The following is a 24,921-nucleotide window of genomic DNA, read 5'->3' as shown; positions in this document are numbered from 1 at the left end:
AGCCAAGCCTTTTTAGTCACCTTGGTAAATGGCAGAGCTCAGTCTTAGAAAGCAATACTTTCCTTCAAGACTAAGAGTGATTGTTTTCTACTTTTTGCTACTTTAGACCTATGAAAAAATAATATGTACTATGTTGAGACTCCAAAAGAGATTTCATCCTTAAGTAACGGGTGCAGTGTTTGTCGAGAGGAGTTGCCATATATTTACGTCATAAAATGGGGCAGGACCCCAAGAAGATCTGACCACCCGATCAGATCTGGTACCTACACCACCCCCCTTCAAGACTAAGACCAGACCTTCCGAGACCAAGACCATGACTGAATGCTTAGAATTTCATCAAATAATTTAAGACATTATATTGGTTTACCATAAAATGCAAAAAATAATGGAACAATGGTTAATTAATCCCAGAAAAATTTCTTCTTGCATTTTAAACCAACAACTGCCATAATAAACTAATATTAATGTTAGAAAATGCAGTAACATACAGATACACATTCTGTGAGCTTAATTAGTTTGCATTTTGTATATTTGTCATATTTTACAATAATAAAGTTGCTTAATGTGTCTTTTTAAAGACACTTTTATATTTTTACATGATTATAAACACTGAAAGAGCAAGTTATTGCCATATTACTGATAAATAATACCTGACTTAAAGCCAGCTGTAAAAGCGCAAACATGTTTATCCCAATTCTTTTCTGCCCCTATTTGAAAAGATTGCTTGTGTGGCTAATAGAACAGTGTTATACTAGCATTGGTGTGTTGTTTTCAGTTTATAGCCTCTGTTTGCTTAGTGTTCAAATGGTTGTTCTGCATCTGTTTTCATTAGTTTCCTTGGCGGATGTGTTGAATCCCTCCTACTGAGTTAAATAACACAGCACTTGTCACATTTACCCGAAGGTTGAGTAAATTAGGCCCTTACTTTCTTTTGTGTCTGTTGTAAAGTTTTTACCCTGTATAAAGTAGAACATAGTAAAACTATTTTATTTTATATACCAGTTATGTATGCTAAATCCTAAAGGTGAACATAATTTGTTGTTCATTTCAACAAATGCTTCTGAAAACCACATTTAATAATTTTTTAAAACTGAGGACGTGTTCATTGGTGAGACAGAAGGTGTGTTCTCAGTGAAAGCAAGACTGAAGGTAAATGATAGCTTTTCTAAAGCAATGGATCAAATCCACAATAAAGATTTCAGGGTAATCATGAATAATAGCATTGAATTTAGTCTGAACTGGCGGGATCCAGTAGTGCTCTGATTACTGACGTTTCTAATTCACATGCAGTGCTATCTGTTTATGCAGGTAAAGATCAAACGGAGCTGTTTTGTCTCATCATAATTTATTTTTCTTACTAAATTACAAAGCCTCAAACCTGCAATGATTCAATTTGTCGAGAACAAACAAAATGAGACCAAGACCACAACCAAGGCATAAAGAACAAAGTCTGAGGCCAAGACGAGGAAAAAACAGCTTGAGACCGATCTCAAGACCTCAGTCCCTGGTACTTATTGATGATCTTATGCCTAAAGCAATAAGAAAGTAAATGTAACAGTGCAGAGATTACTATTTATATTTGCGATTTGCAGAGATGGCAAAAGTACTCACTTTCCGTACTTGAGTAAAAGTACAGATACTTGTGTTAAAAAATACTCTGGTAAAAGTGGAAGTGCTGATTAAACTTCTTTACTCAAGTAAAAGTAACAAAGTACAGGCTTGTAAATTTACTTGAAGTATAAAAGTAAAAGTAGAAACCACTTTTTTCATGCCGTTGCCTACATTTTAAATGGATGTCTGCCAATAGGACTAGATCTCTGTTGTGTTCATTTTCAATCATCTCGTCGTCCATACTACTATGCTAACGCCACCGCCACCAAGCTGCAATGATTTGCTGCGAATGAATACCGCCGAATCTGTCGATTCATCTTGCAGTGGTGCGTCAAATGCAACGTAGATTCCCATCCAATTAGATTGAATTTGGTATTGATGACGTGAAAAATAATAACGGTAACTCCATTGAAATGATTCAAAACTAAAGTAACGAGCCAATTTTTTAAAATGTAAGGAGTAGAAAGTACAGATATTTGTGTAAAAATGTAAGGAGTAGAAGTAAAAAGTCGCCATAAAAAGAAGTAGTAAAGTAAAGTAAAATTATCAGAAAAATCTACTTGAGTACAGTAACGAAGTATTTGTACTTCGTTACTTCCCATCTCTGGCGATTTGGAAACATAATCCGCTAAAAAAAACTGCAGATCTCTAATACTCTTGTCTTGTCACATGCCTACTTTTTTCTGATTGAAACATCATGAAACATTTTGGTTGTTTGGTTTCTAAGAGGTTTAATCCCCTATCAAAACACCCATCCGTTTAGGGAAGTTGCACTAAACCTGCTCATGTCATGACAAGCTGACATGAAAAAATAACAGACCTTTTTTTTTTTTTAAAACATGAAGAGTTATGCTCCAACGAGAACCTTCTTTTTGCTTTCAAATATTTTCCTTGTTGAATTGTGCTCTCTAAAGAAGCACTCTGCTCCCTTCTTGGACATCCTGAAGCTTGCTGAATGGAAGGACATACAGATGCTAGTTCATACCGTGAATTTGGAGGCTTTAAACTATGTTTCCCTGAGCAAAGCTCTCAGTCTTTCTATTCCTATTTTCCAAACAAATGAGCAGTACATTTTTTTTGGTCATTTCAGCAACCTCTCTGCTAATGAGCTTCAGCTCAAACTGGCAGACCAGAGAGGATTTAGGCCCTCTTTTACTGGTCAGCTTATGTCTTCCCACTCATTATTTCACTGATTCACTCATTCTATTATTACCGCAATATTAGAAAGCCATTTGCAATAACACAATACAGTTATATTGCTTAGCATTGAACACTGCTGGATGAGAACGAGGATATTAAAATCTACTGGCCTCTCTACTGAAGCTTTAAATTGTCTTTCCAACACAGCCTGCCTTTGGCTACTTTAGATTCTATCTTGCATAAGATGCTGATTATGTGAACTGCAGAACAATGGCACAAAAAAACTGTAAATCAATTCTTGCTGGTAAAAGCTGGAAATGTTGTATTTCTTCCTGTTGATTGGACACAAACATCCAATTATAAACTTTTAATTTCAAAGCTTTCCATTTTGTGTTGTCCTTCCATGTTAGTTAGGGATTATTAAGTGTTTCTACTGCAGTACCAGTTTATCAATAGTGGTTTGAGTTCAAATGACTTGTGATTACTTTTTGAAGGATGGTTTATCAGAAAAAAAAATGTCCACCTGAATAATTGATAACATCCTTTTAAAAGGAATCCTTCTTGGTGTTGGAGCGTTATTGCCGTCCACTATTGGGCGCCGCTGATCTTTGCTCACTGGTATGTGCAGAAGAGATAATGCTGGGCAGAGTTATGCTAAAGCAGAAAAATTAATCCATTGAGAATCCGGATCAGCAGCATTTACAAACTTTGATGGTAACAGACTTTGCAACACACCATATGCAGTTCTGTTTGTAAATATAAACAATCAATAAACTCCTAAAATTATCACCTATGGCGCTAGGGGTGTAAATCACATCCATCATGGCGATTCGATTCAGTATAGATTTCCTGACCCAACGACTTGATTATTTTGGATATTCAAGAATGCACCACGATTCGATTAAATTAATTGGTTCATTTTATTTTATTTTTTTACCTTACAGGATAGACTGTAACATCATATTTGCTGTAATATCGTTATGCATTTTTGAGAAACAACAGCAAATAACAGAAGTATAAAAGTTGTACTCCACCTATTCCTATTAAAATCTCATCCACTGAAGAAAAATAATAATACCCCTGCGTTATAGATTCTGAAAGGCCTTGCCTCAGAAAATACTGCACAAAATCAATGCAATGAGTACAATTCAATACCTCGGCTCCAGACGTCCCCGCCCCCTCCACAGATGCTCCGCTGCACCTCTCCCAAATTGCTGACCACTGACAGTGCCGCAGACAGGAGGCCGGCTTGTTTTGTTTTTATGACCGAAATTGCAGAAAACAACTCGTGAAGTTTGACCCGCTAGAAGAGCGAGGTGCGTGAGAACGCTGAGACCCTTTTTCCACCTGGATCTCCGCTCTTTTTGGCCCTCATTTCCCTCCGCCATCGGACTAAACTCGCCCCCACTTCCTCACCACCCTGGCTGTATCTAGACCCACAGCGTGTAGCTCAGACCACGCTTCAATATTGAGCACAGATCAAAAATGTCTGTGTCAAGCTTGCTGCAACACACTGCTGTAAGAGTATAACCAGGAAGTGAGCTAGGAGGGCAAAATAGGTTTAGCGCCACCGCAGCACAGGAGGGAGAATTACATCCAGGAGCAAAATGAAAAAAAAAAAAACCGGAGGAAAAAAAAACATGAATCGATTCTCTTGCGGATGTATCGATGCATTGGATCGTCGGCTGTTGGATCGATGCATCGATACAAAACGATTATTATTTACACCCCTAGGTAGCGCCCATTTAGCCTTGCTGCATGACTATGCAGCATCATCTTCTCTTATGTGCTTCAGATGTAAGGAAGTGATAGAAAAATGGAGGGCAATATGCTAAATATTTGTAACATGATAGACAAAAACTTGCTAGCAATAAGCACGGTAGATGGAGAAGGCTTTTGAGCGTTTATGCACTTTATAAAGTTTTAACTCTCCTCTGAGAGCAACAGGAAGCAGTTGTCTAAAAGCCCTGCTAACAGCTTATAGTCTTTCCCAGCACTGAATGCTGCATTACACTAAAAGTGGAGAGCTATATAACAGTTAGCGTTGATTTCATTTAAACAAAGGGGTATATAATCTCATAACAAGTCAAAGTAAAAAATACAATATTTTATTTTTAACTTTACATCTCTGTGCATTGAAAATCAAATGTTTTATATAATTCTTTTCAGTTTTCTAATAGGTTTCTGTTTTGTTATATCTTATAAATAAGTTTAATAAAATGTAAGAACTTTTTTTTTCTGTATTCAGCCACTATTTGATAGAATTGGTACAACAAATTGTTAAAATATAAATAACTTTTAACTTTCTTTTTTTGTTTACTCTGTATATTGCAAAAACAAAATATTTAGCCCTTCATATTATTGAAAGATTAATCTTGTTAAAAGAGAAAACTCAGGTTTTAATGATTAGCTGACCAATAAGCTCAATCCACTTTCGGTTAATTCATGAATCATCTTGCCTCTCCAACTGTTAGATGCATTATCTCATGTTCTGTTTAATTAGTACCTAATCTTAAATTATTTGTGAAATTGCTTCAGTTTTTTAGGGCCATGTTTGGAAAAAGAAGGAAACTTGCTTCTTTGAGAGATTTTAAATGGATATGCAACCAAATAAATACATTTTGCCCTCTTATTCAAGTAGAAACATCTTCCCATCTTTGCTTTTCCTCACATTGTCATCTGGTTCACTGCCCTGCATAGATTCACCTTTGACCCTAGCTTTCAAAGACCTCTTAACATTGAATAATTTTACAGGAAATGCTTATCGCCATATCTTGAACTGGTCTGAATATATTAACATTTTCTTTTTGGCATAAGAAAACAAAACCAATTGAGGTGAATATGTATATATTACTGGAAATTATAGGGTATGATTTGTGGATGATATAATGTAGAGATTTTTCCACTTGGCATTGCAGATTTTCCTTTGATCAACTCGGGTGATCATCAGGTCACAAACGGAAGAGTCTTTAAAAAAAACATCCATTAAATTCAATCCAATAAAAAAAAAAAACAGTTTTTGATTTTAAACACATAAAGCAACAGTCTGTTAAACAGCATTTTTTTTGTTTTGTTTGTTTGTTGAACGGTTATTTCAAGGTTAGAGACATCATGTTTCTTTTTCCCAGAGATAACAGTAGGTTGAAAAGACACCTCTTCCTTAACTTCAAGTTTAAAGTGTGATGTTTTGAGCCATTTTGTATGGTAAATGGCCTGAAGTTAGGTGGCTCCTTATCAAGTCAGGGCACTTCAAAGTGCTTTACGCTACATTCACCCATTCACACATATTCTGATGTTGGCAGGCTCTGTTGTTGCCACAGCTGCCCTGGGACACTTTAGCAGAACTAAGGCTGCTGTACACAGGCGCCACCAGGCCCTCTAACCACTATCAATAGGCAGTGTGGGCAGAGTGTCTTGCCAAAGGACAAAACAAAGTACAGGTGCTGGTCATAAAATTAGAATATCATGAAAAAGTAGATTGATTTCAGTAATTCCATTTAAAAAGTGAAACTTGTATATTATATTCATACATTACATACAAACTCATATATTTCAGATGTTTATTTTGTTTAATTTTGATGATTACAAATGACAACTAATGAAAATCTCAAATTCATCATATCAGAAAATTAGAATATTACTGAAGACCAATAAAAACAAAGGATTTATAGAAATGTTGGCCAACTGAAAAGTATGAACATGAAAAGTATGAGCATGTACAGCACTCAGTATTTAGTTGGGCCTCCTTTGGCCTGTATTACTGCAGCAATGCGGCGTGGCATGGAGTCGATCAGTCTGTGGCACTGCTCAGGTGTTATGATAGCCCAGGTTGCTCTAATAGTGGCTTTTAGCTCTTCTGAATTGTTGGGTCTGGTGTATTGCATCTTCTTCTTCACAATACCCCATAGATTTTCTATGGGGTTAAGGTCAGGAGAGTTTGCTGGCCAATTAAGAACAGGGATACCATGGTCCTTCAACCAGGTACTGGTAGCTTTGGCACTGTGTGCAGGTGCCAAGTCCTGTTGGAAAATGAAATCTGCATCTCCAAAAAGTTGGTCAGCTGCAGGAAGCATGAAGTGCTCTAAAACTTCCTGGTATGTGGCTGCGTTGACCCTGGACCTCAGAAAACACAATGGACCAACACCAGCAGATGACATGGCACCCCAAACCATCACTGACTGTGGAAACTTTACACTGGACTTCAAGCAACGTGGATGAAGTGCCTCTCTTCTTTTCCTCCAGACTCTGGGACTTTGATTTCCAAAGGAAATGCAAAATTTACTTTCATCAGAGAACATGACTTTGGACCACTCACCAGCAGTCCAGTCCTGTTTCTCTTTAGCCCAGGCAAGACGCTTCTGACGCTGTCTGTGGTTCAAGAGTGGCTTGACACAAGGAATGCGACAGCAGAAACCCATGTCTTTCATACGTCTGTGTGTGGTGGTTCTTGAAGCACTCACTCCAGCTGCAGTCCACTCTTTGTGAATCTCCCCGAAATTTTTTAAAGGTTTTGTTTCACAATCCTCTCCAGGGTGCGGTTATCTCTCTTGCTTGTACACTTTTTTCGACCACATCTTTTCCTTCCCTTCGCCTCTCTATTAATGTGCTTGGACACTGAGCTCTGTGAACAGCCAGCCTCTTTAGCGATGACCTTTTGTGTCTTGCCCTCCTTGTTCAAGGTGTCGATGGTCGTCTTTTGGACAACTGTCAAGTCAGCAGTCTTCCCCATGATTGTGTAGCCTATAGAACTAGACTGAAAGACCATTTAAAGGCTTTTGCAGGTGGTTTGAGTTAATTAGCTGATTAGAGTGTGGCACCAGGGGCCATCAATTTTGAACCTTTTCACAATATTCTAATTTTCTGATATGATGAATTTGAGATTTTCATTTGTTGTCATTTGTAATCATCAAAATTAAACAAAATAAACATCTGAAATATATGAGTTTGTATGTAATGTATGAATATAATATACAAGTTTCACTTTTTAAATGGAATTACTGAAATCAATCTACTTTTTCATGATATTCTAATTTTATGACCAGCACCTGTAGTTAGATAGAGCTGGGGTCTATGAATCCAAGCTCCTTGGTCAAACCTGCCTGTCTGGGTTACAGGAGTTTGTCCTGTCACCGGCTGGGGTGTGGGGGGAAATCAATTTGGTGATATATTGTGATATTTGACTGCCCGATATAATATTGATCTTTCAGTTCCTAATATCTATTTTAGAAAAACTTAACATTTTTACCTTTAAACAATGAGGGAGAATGGGCTACCTCTGCATTGCCACTCTGGCAGATAGTGCTGCAGAGCCGCTTCTGGAAGTGACAGTGGGGGGTCAGTTATTCTTTTTTCAGACAAATTGTGCTTTAATGAAAAAAATTGACATTCAAATTCTTTCCTCTTGGTTTAAAACACTACAGGTTTCCAGGAGTCAGCAGCACATTTCTTTTTTTTTTTTTTTTTTTTTTTTTTTTTTTTTGTTGGATGTAGATTAGTCATTAAATTGGACGTTTTTTAAATAAGCAGTTCACCCCAACAGCAAACTGTTATTTTGGCCATGAGAAGCTGGGTCATTGCATATTTAATTAAAAGAATAATCAGCCACATTGCTTGATGGAAACGCCAGCCAGGACACTACTGTTTGATGGTCTTCCAGTCCTTTAACATCTGAAAGATTTTCTGGTACGTAATTTTTTTTTTTTCTCAAGCATATAATAAGGTCATTGTTTGCTAACTTTTTCTCTGCCTGTTTTAAAAATGATGGAAGCAATCACACTGGTTCTACCAGCCTCTGTTTAAAGTTTATTTGGTAAGCAATTAGATCTGCATCTAATCTTAGCATTAAAAACAGACCGTTAGGTTTCTCAATTCTGAAATGGTTTAGGTGGACAGTGACAGAGGTGTGACAGCCAAGCTCCCTTCTGAGTTATATTGTAAGCTCAATTACAAATTGATAGACTTTATCAAACAGCAATTCTTTAATATAAATGTAGAAAGCAGGAGGATTATATATTGCATAGAGTTCAAAACCAATTAATATTGTGAGGTATGTATTGCAATGAAATTATGCTTTTCATGTGAGTCAAAGTGAAGGAAAAGGTCTGTGAGCTGCAGCAAGACAAACAGCACTTAGACTCCGGACAGAAAGCTGCTGATTGGCAGATGGCAGTAAATGTAGAATAAAGTAAGAATGAGGTCAGTTTGAAGGAGGGATCCCTCCTACCCCTCAAAAAAAAAAAAAAACCCTTTAGGGCGCTTCTTCTGAACAGCTCCCAGCCCAGTTTCTCCACATGTTCATCCTTGTTGCAAAACGACCTAAAGATTTCTGACATTTCTCCTGAATTCTTTTGCTGGGCGTGTTGAGGTGCTTAAAATATGAAATCTCAATGTGTCCGCCTTTTCATTTTATAACTACGATTCTTTCAGAGATGTCTTTTTTTCCCTATAGACTAAATTAGAAATGTCTCTTTTGAAAACGACAGATGTTATTAAAGTAGAGTACAAGTTATCAGACTACTGATAACTTGTACAGCTGTTGACAGCTGTTTTGTGCTACTCTTTTTGCAAATATTATTAGTTACAATGTTGGAGGCTAAATTTAAAACAAACCAAAAACTACATCAAGACTTTCTAATCCGCTCCCTGACTCAGTTCTGTTGTTTGTGAGTAGGCCTTACTGTGCGTTTATTTTGGTATAAAAAATGCTTTAAAGGTGTGCTACTAAAAATGTGTTTAGCGCAATCTAATTAAAAAACTTAACACTAGGGCTGCAACAACGAATCGATAAAATCGATAAAAATCGACTTTTAAAAGCGTTGGCAACGAATTTCATCATCGATTAGTTGTGTCGCGCGCTTATTGCGTCATCCGCCGCGCCGTCATCACTGCCTCTTGACTGAAAGAGGAAGAAAAAAAAATATGGCAGAGCGAGTCAGCGCCGGAGGTGCAGTGTTGCCAACTCAGCAACTTTTCAGACCCCTCCAGCGACTATTTTTCAAAAAGGCGACTAGCGACAAATCTGCCGACTTTTTTCTGTGTCACTGGCGGCTTTTGGAGACTCTTAGTGAAAGCATGTATCATTCCTACTCTGCCGTGGGGCGCCTCCCCCACCCCAACCGCGTTTTCCCGCAGGAGTCCCTCTCAGCGCTGCAGTCAGAGCCTCAGCGTCCAGATTGCAAATGAAGCGCGCATGCACCGGGATTGACGGCGCAAATTGATCACAATAATTAAAATAGCCTGCGCTTTGTAAAGCGAAAAAAGTGATAACATGCAACTTTTTTCAAAAGAAATTAACATGGCACGGAACCACCATGCTTGTTTCGTTTTAAAGTGGGGAAACGTAACGTTAGTTTCTCAGGTAGCTCATCTGATGCTTTACTTACCGTGTTAGTAGGTTACAGACAGTGATAAGGTTGGCTACTTATTTTGCTTTTAATTTCATTTGAATTAGCTTAAGCAGCGTTTATATTTTCTTTATAAATAAATTAACTTGCAAATTATGAGGGCAAGGCTTTTAAAATTTAAATCTTCTGGCAAAGATAAAGTAAAGAAGATCCTGCAATTTATGGAAGTAAAGCAGAATAAAATCCAGCAAGATCAGTAATATGTCAATTAATTATCTGCCACATTCCCATGTAAATATCTGTCTTTGGAGGATGTGTGTTTTAGCACCCCTAGTTCTCTCATTTTTATTCCAAATACAATTTATAATTTGAATCACAGGGCTATTTTTTATCTCTATGGTTCAGTATTTTCTCAAGTAGCAACTTTAACTGCTATACTTTTCTGTCTTAAAAGGCAGAACTCTTCTAGTATAAAAAAAACCTCATTTGTTGAAATGGGGGGGCCTATTGTTTGAACCCCTTAGGGGCTTTTAAAAACAAAAATGTATTTTTTGCACTTTATGAAACAAAGTAGCCTATATTTTGTGGATGTACAGCTACATTTCTCATGTAAGTTTGCGTAGTTTTAACACAAACATTAATTTTTCATATTGCACCAGTACAGTTAATGAGCAACCTGTACTTGTGTGCTTGTTATTTCTGTCTAAAATGTTTATTTTGGAATAAAGAGGTTAATATAAAAAATATTTTTTGTCCGATTCATCGATTAATCGAAAAAATAATACTTAACACCTAATAAAACAATGGTCTAGCTTTTTATTTTTATAATATGGAAGGAGCCAAGGAATTCTATGGAATACTATAATGATACTAATAATACTAGTTAATACTAAGTCGAGACATTTTCTAAGGCTCATCTTTGCATCACCAAGTTAGATTCTGGTTCAGTTTATCTTTAACTGATTCCTTTAAATATGAGTTGTTGTTTTTTTTTAATATGATGCATAGCAGAGTTTAGGCTTTTATATCAACAACTCAAATGTGTCTTTTTACATCTTTAGTTGCTTGAAGGGAGAAGCAGAGTGCGTCCAAACAATGACCCAAGTCTCTCTATTGTATACTTCTCCCTTTTTAATTTCTATTTCTGGCTGACTGTTCTCCTTTCAGATAGAATTCATGACATTTCAAGAACAAGCCTCTCTGATTGACGAATAACAATATATGGATATGCAGAACTGTGAAGGGAGAAGAATAACCCCTCGCCTCTCTTCTGCCATCAGATTTTCTTTATTCAACTGTCTTCATTTTTTCCATTCCATCATATCTGCTGAAGATGGAGCAAAACATACCATCAAAGACTTTTAGAGGTTTCCCACTCTTTCCCCAAATCCTTTTTTATTTATTTTTTTATTTTTTTAGCAGTTTTAGCTGTTTAATATTCCTTTGCAGTCTTTGGCCTTTTTTCAGAACTAACAAGGTTCTGAAGATACAAGTCTTGTCTTCATATGAAAGACAGCTGGGGCACAGCCCTCTTCTTTTTTCAGAGCTCCTGCCGCAGTGTCTGTGCTGCTAACAAGTTCAGAGCAGCTCTCAGACACAACAGCAGGTAGGATGTAATCCTACTGGTATTTGGATTTTTCATTATTTATTTCTTATTTGTGATGGAATATTTTCAGGTGAAAATACCACTTATAGTTGTTTAGCTCTGGCTTAACTTGCTCAGCTTTAGTATTATTTCATACATTGGATATTGGATAGAAAAACAACCTTTGTGCTGGATATATTATCATTGAGCTGGTTATTGCTTCATTATGAAATAATTTAAAATATTACTAAATAATTTTAAAAGTTATCTGCAAAAAAAAAAAAAAATCAAGTTTAGCAGAAAATGAAAGACCTAGCTTAGATTGCATAATCAAAACTACTGTTATGGTTTTGCAAAATACACTGTGTGCAGAATTATTAGACAAATTAGTATTTCGACCACATCATCCTTTTCATATATGTTGTTCTACTCTAGGCTGTATAAGCCAACTACCAATTAAGTAAATCAGGTGGTGTGCATCTCTGTAATGAGAAGCGGTGTGGCCTAATGACATCAACACCCTATATAAGGTGTGCTTATTTATTAGCCAACTTCCTTTGCTTTGATAAAATGGGTCAGAAAAGAGATCTGACAGACTCTGAAAAGTCAAGAATTGTCAGATGTCTTCCAGAGGGGTGCAGCAGTTTGGGAATTGCCAAGCTTTTGAAGCGGAATCATCGCAAAATCAAACAGTTCATGGAAAATAGCCAACAAGGGCGCAAGAAGAGTGTTGAAAAAAGAAGACGCAGTTATACATTTTTTCTTGCTAATTTGTTACTGTGTTTTAGCTGCAAAAATAGTGTCCCACTTCCAGTTATAGATGTCCCACTTTAACAATATAGTGTCTCCAAAAATGTGACACGCGCGTCGCCTTGACCAACTTCTTATCTTTCGCAGCTTTATCCACGGCGTGCTGGTCATGTATTCTCCTCATGATAGAATGAGCTGGAGCGCCTTATCCATGCTGATGGGTTGGCAGCTTGGGACTATCCACTGAGTGAGGAGATTGGTTGGCTTGGCTGATGGAGTTGTGTTTATATATGTGCTTCTCATCATTAGTATAGACCCAGCTCCCAACCCAACTGTGAGAATAGATTAACAGCGCTATTTTTTTATCACCCGATAAGAGTCTGCTGTTAATGCAGCGTTTTAACGCCGATAATGGCCCATTACTAATTTAAACCCACCAAACTGTTTTTGTATTTGAAACGGCTTAACCAAAGTCTTAGCTTCACAGAGATAATGGGAAAAAATGTTGTTTTAGGAAATAAGTAAAAGTGATGCCCCAAATAATTTTGGGATTTTTCTCAACCTTTTTTTTCTAAAATAAAATGTTGAGATAAAAAGCCATAAATAACGTCACATGTATTTTCAAAGTTAAGAATTTGTTTCGCCTTTTTTATTTATTTATTTTTTTTCCTACCCAGCTATTGCAGCTTGGGGTACTACTATTTTACAGAAATTAAGCTTTTTTAAAATAACCTAAACTGATGGTTCAGAAATCTGTTGTTACTTACCAGAGGTGACTAATGGGTGAATTGGATTTGCTATGTCCATCTTAACAACATTTTTCATTGTATTTTACAGACATACAAATAACCATTAGTAGTTACAGTATACATCTGCAGTTTTAAACTTCTTAAAAGTTCAGTTAGACATTTAAAGATCTCTAAGCTTTAACTCATTTATTTCTGTTGCTAAATGTTGGTTTTAAGCTGTTTTCTCTTTTGTTGACTTACTGCATGACTCTGAGAGCCAGCTTTTGTCTGCAAATAAGGTTTTTAGCACATGAAGTACCACAGAATACTGACAGGCACCCTGGGTATTTGCTCAGCTCCAAAATGTTCTTCTTATTTACTTTGAACTTAGTTTCCTATCACAGTTTGTATGGTATGGTTTTTCAACTTAATCCTCTCTAAAGAACTTTAGTTTCCAAGGTTCTGTTTTGATCTTGTTTTGCCTTCACTTCACCTGCCTCCCCAGAGCATGTTTATTCTTGTTGCGCATGTCTCTAATGTTGCCAGTATCTGAGGTTGTAATGAATGCATGTTAAAGCCTGAGTTTAACTCTTACTCAACAGGGCTCTGTCTAATAAGGCCCCCGGTGACCTTTTTTAAGAGAATAGATTTAATGAATTACTGTATTTTGAATGAAATAGTTTCTACATTAGAGGTAAAAGGCATAAAAGCATTGTGCATTAGGCGTCTGCTTTCAGGTATCAATTGTAGTGTTAGACCTGCCCCTAAAAATATGCAACAGGAGCCCTTATTATAAATAAAGCACCCCTAAAAACCATCAGATTTACTAACTATATACCTAAATGCTTGTGACAGCCATAATGTTTCTCACAGCTTGGGACCCAGACCCTCTAAAACCCTCTTTGTTTTGCTTAATCCACTGTGAAAATGACCCTAATGTTTCGAGAGCTGGAGGAGGTTGCATGGGAATGGTGCTTCAGGACAATACTGCAAGGACAGGAGGTTGCTTTGGGACAGCAAAATGGAGCTGGTAAATTTGAAAAGACATGAAGTTTTAGAGGTTGTCCTAAATATCAAGGAATTCTGCTTTGAATATATCTTAAGTCGTCTGCAATCATTTAAAGAACATTTTGTTTGTTTGTTTTTCTGTCAGTTGGAATAGTAATTTAAAGTTTTAACCTCTCATTAATTAAGGTTAAGTTTCTCCACAAGAAAACAGGTGCGTTTCATGTTAGAATTTGAATTTTTTTTGGGAGCTGAAATGAAAAAAAATTGTTGAAAATTTTCTTTTGCCTTTAGCTAAGGAAAAGTATTTATATTGTGATGTTCAGTCACTGAGAAAAATGGAAACTAACGAAATATACTTAAAACATTTTGGGTCTTCTGAGATGCATGCCTATTTGATGTACAGTACATGCACTTCATACTTGGTCAAGGCTCTATTTGCATGTATTACCACCTCAGTATGACAACGTTTGGAGGTGATCCACCTGTGGCTGCAGCCGTGCTAAGGAAGCCCAGGTTGCTTTGATAGCAACATTAGCTCGTCCTCATTGCTGAATCTTTTTTTTTTCTCGTATTCCTCTCACCAGTATTCCATAAAAAAATGAAAGTTATTTACATGATCAAAATTTGGTCTTTCAAGTCCTTTGTAGCTGTTACCTTTGACACTGTGGGCATACCCCCAAGGAAAAATTCCTGACTTCTCACTGAAAAAACTATCTTGAAATAAGTAAATCATTCTTAAATTAAGTGTATTAACCCTTAATTTGAGTGGGGAAATAAGATGATTTGCCTATGAAATTAGTATTTGTACTCTTAAAATAAGATAATATGCACTTGAAACAAGACAATACAATAATTTTTTTGTTATGTTAAATGTAAATTGTGTTGTTCCAATGGCAAAGTGTTTCACTTACCACCTCAATTCAAGAACAAACGCACTTATTTTAAGAAAAAATGACTTTGCAGTGTATGCCCAAGTAATTTGCACTCTTTACTTACGTTGAACTTAACAAAAAACAGCAGAACAATACTAGCAGATGACATGACTCCCCAAATCATCTCAGATGGATGAAACGTCCCACTGGACATTAAGCAACATAAGAAGGGGATTTACCCTGTTCGAGATGTGGAATAGACATTTGGATGGTTTTAATATCATCTGCTTAGAGGTCATTTTTGTTCTGGTTGTCTTTGCACCAGATGAGAAGGGATTTACATTTAATCAGGTTGCTTTGGCTTCACATCTCAGATCTCAGCTAATTTTGTTCTGTAGTCTGCAGAGTCAGAGTTCTTTGATGATTCTCTGGGCATCATATAGTGGCTGGTGGTTAGCTCCATCATGATATCAGTGGTGTCATCATTAAATGTTTGGCCAGCCACTGACTCTTCAGAGAAAATGAATGCATTATGGATGCTCAACAGGATGGGTCATCATCCCTCTTTCTACCCTCACAAGAAGTCATGATAGATGACTGCATGTGTCAGAGGGCAGCAAATGTGGAGCATCTATAATAATTAATGAGAGAATTTCCACCCAGTCAAGCAGCTATAAGAAATACCCTGCGGCTAATGTGTAAGATGTTTTCACAAGAGGGAGCCATAAAGTTGGCCTTGATTCATATCAGTGATGTCAACCTTTTACTTCAGACATGCTGGTAGGATTGGACAATATGTGAAGGCAATAATGTGCGTCAGTGCCATGCTAATTGATATGCTAAGGCAACCTTGAGGAGAAGCTAAGCTGCTTCACCTTCACTGCCTTCGATTACATTTTAGAGAGTGATTCATTTTTTTAAATCTTTTCTTTATCTACTTCACATCAAATTTTAAGATCTAATACTATTTTTAGATGGAGTTTTTCTTTCCTCTGTGCTGTAGTGATTTGTCTAGAGATCCAAAGAGACTGATGAAGTAAAATGATAAAAGTCATAACACACTTTCCCTCCTGCTGCTAAATTTCACAGCTCTGAACCTCAATTTTGGTAGACGGCCGAGTTAGTCCTAGTTTGAAATGAATCTGAAACAATAATTTGTATTAATTGTGTTTGATTATTAAAATAATCATAAACTAATTGGGCAATCAAATCATTATCTAGAGTAATAGTACACAGACTCTTAAACAGGAAATTTGCTTAAAGAATAACCTACCTAGCACAGCAGATAAAACATAACTCTAAAAATATAAGCATTTTTTCATTTAAGATGAAGAAAAAAAATATATATATAATATATATAAAAAAAAAAAAAAAAAAATATATATATATATATATATATATATATATATATATATATATATATATATATATATATATATATATATATATATATATATATATATATAACCCATTGCACAATTAAAGGTTCTTTATTTTTAAATTCCAAATTTTTATTAAATTAGAAATGTTAATGTACTGAAAGTATTTATTTTTAGATTAATTGATTAATCAATCAACTGATTACTAAAAGAATCCATGGTTTCTAGTTTTTTAGGGTGCATTCTGCAGAAACCCTTTTCATTCCTATCAAGGTGAATCCAAATGAAATACAGGGATGTTTTGTTCCACTGGGCCCTTTACTATGATTACTTATGTCCATGTAAACGTCTATATTTATGATAAGAACCACAATCTAATCTGATGCAGATTTCTTTATTGATCTTGTTGTTAAAAGTACGATATAAAATCAAAAGTTTAACAAAGTATTTCCGCCAACTATTGCTCATGTCTCTTTTTAAGCAACCTTTTCAAACCTTTTCTTTATGATACATTCATTAAATATTTCATTTTGAATTGCTTGACATTAGTTTTAGCAAATAAACAGTCATTTCCATTGGTTACTGATTTTTTTATTTTTTTTTTAATCACTAGTATTAATTTGTCAAGACCATAATGCTTTGTATTTTCGATTTGGTTTCAGAAAGTACTGAAGAAACTCTGTGACATTCATGAAATGCTTTGAAATACATATATGTGTTGGACCAGTATCTGAAGATAATTATAGTGAATTATATTAAAAATAATTCTGAATATTTTTAACAAGAAGCCTGTATTATTGCCATCTGGCTTATATTGTGTTTTTATGTAATGTGAACAAACATGTTTTCTCCACAGATTCATTTGGGTAAGAAACAACTTGGTGCACAAAAATCCCAAGAACTTAGAAGAAAGTATTATGCTTATAGATCTCAGTAGGAGGCCCTGCTTAATGCTCTCCCCCAGCGTTCAGGCGACACATGCTCATGCTTTGAAAGGATACCAGAAGGGATGCAGGATGAGATTCAGGAAGATGGAACTACACATGAGAGACATTGGCTTTGATTTTGTATTTTATTTAATTATTATTATTATTTATTTTTTTTTTTTTTACAAATCTACCTTCTTCAAGTCGTATACCTGCCTCAAAGATCCTTAGTGCTGTTACAGAACAGCCAGAGATTATTTATTAGCATTGCTGCTGACATTACCAGTTCCTGGATTCTCTAATTGGGTGGTGATGTAGTCTTTTCAGAAAAAAAAAAACAGGTTTCGCCTCCAGATTGGCTTTGCTTTTAAGTTTCTTTAGGCTGAATTCCTGTTATAGAAAATGAGTTGCTATTTCCTTTTCAAAAATGTGAAACATTCAAGGTTTAATATTAGTCATAATGCATTTGCTGGCTTTTGAGAAATCAAGAACATGTCAGTGTTAGATTTTGTTAGCTTCAGGAATTTTTTCCCCCTTTAAATTGTGTCAAGTTGAACCATGCAGTAACAGAAGGAAGTCCTGCTGGTTTCTTTTCTACAGCATCTATTTAAAGTGCGTAGTTAATGACCACATTTTATGAAGTGATCAATATGCCGTCTTTGATCTGGTGATTTATCAGCGTCTTTAATTTAATAATGTCTTTCCCGTGGGGATGGAAATGACTCAGTTACATAAATTGCAGAGGAAACCATCCACGTCAAACCTTGCACATAAACACTGATGGATTGGCTGTACATTAATGACCCTGCTATTGAAAAGCCTATAAATTAATCATAGGTGCAATTAAAAATATGCATTTGCCTTCTGGTATTAATTTATAGTGCATCAGTGTCAAAATCTAAGAGTTCAATAATACACTTGTTAATTGTGTTTGTTTATGAATTGAACTAAAAGGCTGCTTAGCTTCAATAATTCAAAAGTAATTTATCTTGATTTCTTTTAGTGCATGTAGCCAGCCTCAATTATGACACTCTCATGCTGGCTAGACAATCAGTTCAAATAAATGACTCAATTCCAGGGCTGACCCATTTCTTGAACATCATTGTTTCAAAATACTTGTTGAATCAAAAACTTGTGAATAAAAACAACTATAGAGGAAAAGCATTAAATTAGAAATACCCAGCAATGGAAAAATAAAATGGTCATTATTGGTTAACGTCTTTAAAAACTTACAAAGTATTAATTCTTGCAAAAAACATTTGTCAAAAATAAAGATAATTTATTGCACTTATGGATAAACCAGTGCAATATTTATCCAACTCCAGTGCAATTCAATTTCTATTTAGTTGTATAGCGTCAATTCACAACATACACTATATTGCCAAAAGTATTTGCTCACCCATCCAAATTATTGGAATCAGGTGTTCCAATCACTTCCATGGCCACAGGTGTATAAATTCAAGCACCTAGGCATGCAGACTGTTTTTACAAACATTTGTGAAAGAATGGGTCGCTCTCAGGAGCTCAGTGAATTCCAGCGTGGAACTGTGATAGGATGCCACCTGTGCAACAAATCCAGTCGTGAAATTTCCTCTTTCCTAAATATTCCACAGTCAACTGTCAGCTGTATTAAAAGAAATGGAAGTGTTTGGGAACGACAGCAACTCAGCCACGAAGTGGTAGGCCACGTAAACTGACGGAGCGGGGTCAGCGGATGCTGAAGCGCATAGTGCGAAGAGGTCGCCAACTTTCTGCAGAGTCAATCACTACAGACCTCCAAACTTCATGTGGCCTTCAGATTAGCTCAAGAACAGTGCGCAGAGAGCTTCATGGAATGGGTTTCCATGGTCGAGCAGCTGCATCCAAGCCATACATCACCAAGTGCAATGCAAAGCGTCGGATGCGGTGGTGTAAAGCACGCCGCCACTGGACTCTAGAGCAGTGGAGACGCGTTCTCTGGAGTGACGAATCGCGCTTCTCCATCTGGCAATCTGATGGACGGGTCTGGGTTTGGCGGTTGCCAGGAGAACGGTACTTGTCTGACTGCATTGTGCCAAGTGTAAAGTTTGGTGGAGGGGGGATTATGGTGTGGGGTTGTTTTTCAGGAGCTGGGCTTGGCCCCTTAGTTCCAGTGAAAGGAACTCTGAATGCTTCAGCATACCAAGACATTTTGGACAATTCCATGCTCCCAACTTTGTGGGAACAGTTTGGAGCTGGCCCCTTCCTCTTCCAACATGACTGTGCACCAGTGCACAAAGCAAGGTCCATAAAGACATGGATGACAGAGTCTGGTGTGGATGAACTTGACTGGCCTGCACAGAGTCCTGACCTCAACCCGATAGAACACCTTTGGGATGAATTAGAGCGGAGACTGAGAGCCAGGCCTTCTCGTCCAACATCAGTGTGCGACCTCACAAATGCGCTTCTGGAAGAATGGTCAAAAATTCCCATAAACACACTCCTAAACCTTGTGGACAGCCTTCCCAGAAGAGTTGAAGCTGTTCTAGCTGCAAAGGGTGGACCGACGTCATATTGAACCCTATGGATTAGGAACGGGATGTCACTTAAGCTCATATGTGAGTCAAGGCAGGTGAGCAAATACTTTTGGCAATATAGTGTATGTCCTCTGCCGGCACTTCACAGAAACGATTCAACCAGATCATACAGTAAAATTGGTTCAAAGACTTCTATCAATGTCATTGCTTTCTACAAGCAATGACATTGTAGTACTTGCCTACATAGATTACTGATGGAAGGTTAATCATAATTACATTTAATTCAAATCAACAATATGTTATTGAATTATAATTAAATGCAGCAATAACCCAAGGGCAGGTTTTCAATAAGTTATTATGGTTGTTGTTAGCTGTAGGCAGGAAGGATCATCTAGAGAAGCCTCTCACTGAAGACACTTTGTTGTTGTTTAACAATTTTCTGAAGAGGATACTCACTGGTTCCCATGATGTTCTTCACTTTATGAAGAAATATTCTCTGATATTCTCTCCGAACAGAGCCAGCCTTCTGTATTAGCCGCAGATGGTGGCAGAAGAGATCACACTCTGCTCAACAGACTTATAGAAGATATGCAGCATTTTGCTGCAAACACTGAAGGACCTTAACTGCCTTAAGAAGAACAGTTTGCTCTTTCCCTTTTGTACATGGCTTCGCTGTTGCATCTATCTGATCATATTCTCTGATGTGCTAAGCAGGCAAAGGTGGAAATTTACCTTGAATTGAATAAAGTTGAGACGTTGAGCTTGTTTTCTTCTTACTACCTATAACATTTCTTTACATAACTTGCAGTCAGTCTTCCACGAGATTAAGTCTACCTTGAGTTTTGCTTTCAAAGTTTTCAGAGCATCAAAAACTGCTTACAGACCAGAGTCTGGATGCTGAGCTAAGCTAAGGGATATCCCTATAAATGTGCAGGGGCTTTTTCACTTGGGAGTACCTCCACACCACTGACATGGCTCCTTAATAGTCTGGCTGCTTAAAGTTATTGAGCATTTGACCAGTTAGCATGCTGCTGCTACCACTGCTCCTTCTTCTGCTTCATGTCTTATTTTATGGGGCATCACTGCTGCTTACTGAGCTGGAATATTCATGTGCATAATTATACAGGCTATTAGAGGGGAAATTATGCTAGTATGTGGTCCTTTACTATCAGAGCACATGTAAAGAGAAAAAAAATTGAACTTTATTGATCTCCCAATGAGAAATAAATTCTCTGCCTTTAACCCATCCCCTTGGGAAGCAGTGGGCTGCCATTGTGCGGCGCCCAGGGACCAGTGTGGGGTTAAGACCCAGAGTGGCGGTCTGTGGGAATGGGGCTCCAACTCAGAACTCTATGCCCTAACCACTAAGCCGCCATTCCCCCAAGATATGAGTATAAGCATATGGAATGGTAACCCTATGTTCCCTCTAGTGCTGTAGTTTCTTGGAACATTTAACTTTTTTTTTTTTTTTCCAAACTGAGCACAAATTTTGCATGGTTCAGATCCGTCTTTGTGCTTTAGAGGTATATTTTCCAGCAATTTGTGTAACCAAATACATGACTCATGCTTTACCAAACAATATCTACCCTTTTGCTATTCATAAAAGCAACTGCGGTACAAAGTTATTATTTTTTTTCCCGGAATCTGTGCTAAACTGCCAATTACGTAATTAATACATAAAATGCAATGTTTTACTTTAATTGGTCATATTTTTCTTATACGTCTTGCTTCTTCGGATTTTTTCATTTTAATATTTACTTAAATGTCAAATGCAAGCTTAAGACATTTTTAATCTGAGGAAAATGTAAAGCATATCAAAGAAAATGTAAGGTGCAATTTTTGTTAGGAATAATCTCATTTTAGCTCAGTACTGCTTTGACTATGCTTAGGACCTTCTTCTTTTGAGTAGTGATGACAGCATTGTTGTCACTTAGTTGTCACTTAGACTGGAGTCCCAGAGACTGTGAAACTGCAGAGGATTTTTCCCCAATTAGTTTGTTCCAAATTATCATTCGTTTGAAAACATCCAGAGCAGTTAATCAGCGCAAAAAATCTCACTCTTCCTATTTAATTTTGTTTAATATTCCAAACAAGAGCATGAGAGAGGAGGCAAACAGTTAGTCTTTGTAGCCATGTCCTTGCATGTCATGCATCTAAAATTCCATATTTGTACGTCATGCATTTTCAAAAATCTTGAAAGTGGGGTTCACATTTCTTCTTTTATGTTTAGGTGCTGAAGAAGCTGCAGGTTGGAAGAAGCAGAGGATCGAACTGTTGGCAGACTATGATGAAGTTGGACGGCATGTTGATCCAGCTGTTTGTTTATTTTTGAAGCAACTGGAGAGGTCAGTCACCATATAGCTGTCTTTGTCACAAATCAGGAATATCTTCAAGGTTCTCCAGGACCGACTAGTTCAGAGAATAGAAGTATGCCTTTTGACTGTGACCTTGTTCTAACATTCATTGTTTTTGTCGTTTTAATGAAGTAACACTTTATCTACTACAGCCTCCTTTACATGCAGATATCATCTTGACTTCATTATACAAATTAATTCTTGTATCTTCAAACTGCATGGAAACTGCAGTCTTGTCTGTATGATGAAATACATAAGCATGTCTGTTACTAGGACCCCTAAGCCCTTTATGTTCCTCCTTTGAATCAGTTATGATAGTATAAGAAACTCTGGATCTTTCAACTTGGACAAGGTTCATTAGCTTGTATAACAAAGATAATTGTGTCTGCTGTGGAAGGCTTAAAAATGTCACCATGCAAACATATTAAACTCTTTTTAGAGCCAAACCTCGTTTTACACTCACTGTTTAATAATAATGTTTTGCCCAGCTTTGTTTTAATTCTTTGCAGACTAGAATGAAAATTTTTTCTCATTCTGCAGACCAGTCTGTTTTTGTTATGTCACAATTAGGGCTGCAACTAACGATTATTTTAAAAATCGATGAATCGGCCTATTATTTTTTCGATTAATCGATGAATCGGACAAAAAATATTTTTCATATTAACCTCTTTATTCCAAAATAAACATTTTAGACAGAACAAACAAGCACACAAGTACAGGTTGCTCATTAACTGTACTGGTGCAATATGAAAAATAAATGTTTGTGTTAAAACTATGCAAACTTACATGAGAAATGTAGCTGTACATCCACAAAATATAGGCTACTTTGTTTCATAAAGCGCAAAAAAAGACATTTTTGTTTTTAAAAGCTCCTAAGGGGCTCAAACAATAGGTCCCCCCATTTCAACAAATGAGTTTCTTTTAGACTAGAAGAGTTCTGCCTTTTAAGACAGGAAAGTATAGCAGTTAAAGTTGCTACTTGAGAAAATACTTTACCATAGAGATAAAAATAGCCCTGTGATTCAAATTATAAATTGTATTTGGAATAAAAATGAGAGAACTAGGGGTGCTAAAAAACACATCCTCCAAAGACAGATATTTAAATGGGAATGTGGCATATAATTAATTGACATATTACTGATCTTGCTGGATTTTATTCTGCTTTACTTCCATAAATTGCAGGATCTTCTTTATCTTTGCCAGAAGATTTAAACTTTAAAAGCCTTGCCCTCATAATTTGCAAGTTAATTTATTTATAAAGAAAATATAAACGCTGCTTAAGCTAATTCAAATGAAATTTAAAGTAAAATAAGTAGCCAACCTTATCACTGTCTGTAACCTACTAACAAGGTAAGGAAAGCATCAGATGAGCTACCTGAGAAACTAACGTTACGTTTCCCCACTTTAAAACAAAACAAACATGGTTACTCATCCTGCTGATCAGCTCTCTTCACTGCCATAGAAGGCTCCAACGTGTTTCTATTTCGGGTGCTGCATCATAACAGTGGTGCTTCCGTGCCATGTTAATTTGTTTTGACAAAAGTTGCATGTTACGACTTTTTTCACTTTACAAAGCGCAGGCTATTTTAATTATTGTGATCAATCTGCGCCGTCAATCCCGGCGCATGCGCGCTTCATTTGCAGTCTGGACGCTGAGGGTAAACATCCTGCCGCTCTGACTGCAGCGCTGAGAGGGACTCCTGCAGGAGCGGTAGACCGGGGTTGGAATGGGGGAGGCGCCCCATGGCAGCAGCTGCCGCTGGAGGAACGATACATGCTTTAACTAAGAGTCTCCAAAAGTCGCCAGTGACACGATAAAGTCGCCAGATTTGTCGCTAGTCGCTTTTTTGAAAAATAGTCACTGGAGGGCTCTGAAAAGTCGCTAAATATCGCTGAGTTGGCAACACTGCACCTGCGGCGCTGCCGTATTTTTTTTTTCTTCCCCCGTTTCAGTCAAGTGGATGTGATGACGACAGCGGCGGATGACGCATTAATCGTGCGACACAACTAATCGATGATGAAATTCGTTGCCAACGCTTTTAAAATTTGATTTTTATCGATTTTATCGATTCGTTGTTGCAGCCCTAGTCACAATATAAATTTGCTATATGCAGACGATTTCAAAGTAGGACGATTCTGCTCATTGAGTATGTAGTTTTACCTCATTTATGTCTAGTATGGATGAATGTTCACAGGGGGCATATATGCAAAGAGACAGCATTAATCTAATCTAATTTTAGATTATATTACCTTATTAAAAAACTAATATGGCTGACCTCTGGCTTCCCACCAGTTTGGAATAGTTTTCACAAAGTTATGATTAAGGCCCTCTAGAAATGTAGAATGGTCTAATGCAGAGATCACAGATTAGCGGTCCGGATCTGTAAACACCTGCTGGCTAATCCGGACCCAACCTGATTTAAAACATTTATAAATTACTGCATGTTGTCCGACGACGGTGTCTAAACGTCACTTGTGCCGCTTCTCCCGTTTTGTACCGTAAAGCCCCCCAGAGTGTCCGGGACCAGGCTACACATGATGCAAATTAGCCAATGAGCTGCTGTCAGTCTGAGTTGCTGCTGCTGCTGCTACTTTTAGACACAGCAGGAAAACCTGTGGCCAGCCGGGCGATGGGAAAGAAGGAGAAGACTATGAGGAAAAAATGACCCTGCACATTTTTAGTATGTTTGGCTCAACGTGCTGCTGTGAAGCAGGATTCTCCACCATGAA

General features: G+C 37.1%; 1 protein-coding gene across 1 annotated transcript in view; it reads left to right on the top strand.

Annotated features, from left to right (window-relative positions):
• glceb (glucuronic acid epimerase b) overlaps positions 1 to 24,921 on the top strand; it is a 76,568-nt gene that overhangs the window by 17,788 nt on the left and 33,859 nt on the right. The window contains exon 2 of the mRNA XM_038275513.1: positions 22,068 to 22,182. The gene's annotated coding sequence lies outside the window, so the exon portion shown is untranslated. The remainder of the gene's footprint in view (positions 1 to 22,067; positions 22,183 to 24,921) is intronic.

This window comes from Cyprinodon tularosa, unplaced genomic scaffold, assembly GCF_016077235.1.
Source record: "Cyprinodon tularosa strain WSP-4 unplaced genomic scaffold, ASM1607723v1 ctg1000, whole genome shotgun sequence".
Classification (NCBI taxonomy): Eukaryota; Metazoa; Chordata; class Actinopteri; order Cyprinodontiformes; family Cyprinodontidae; genus Cyprinodon; species Cyprinodon tularosa.
This window is presented reverse-complemented; position numbering and strand designations above follow the sequence as displayed.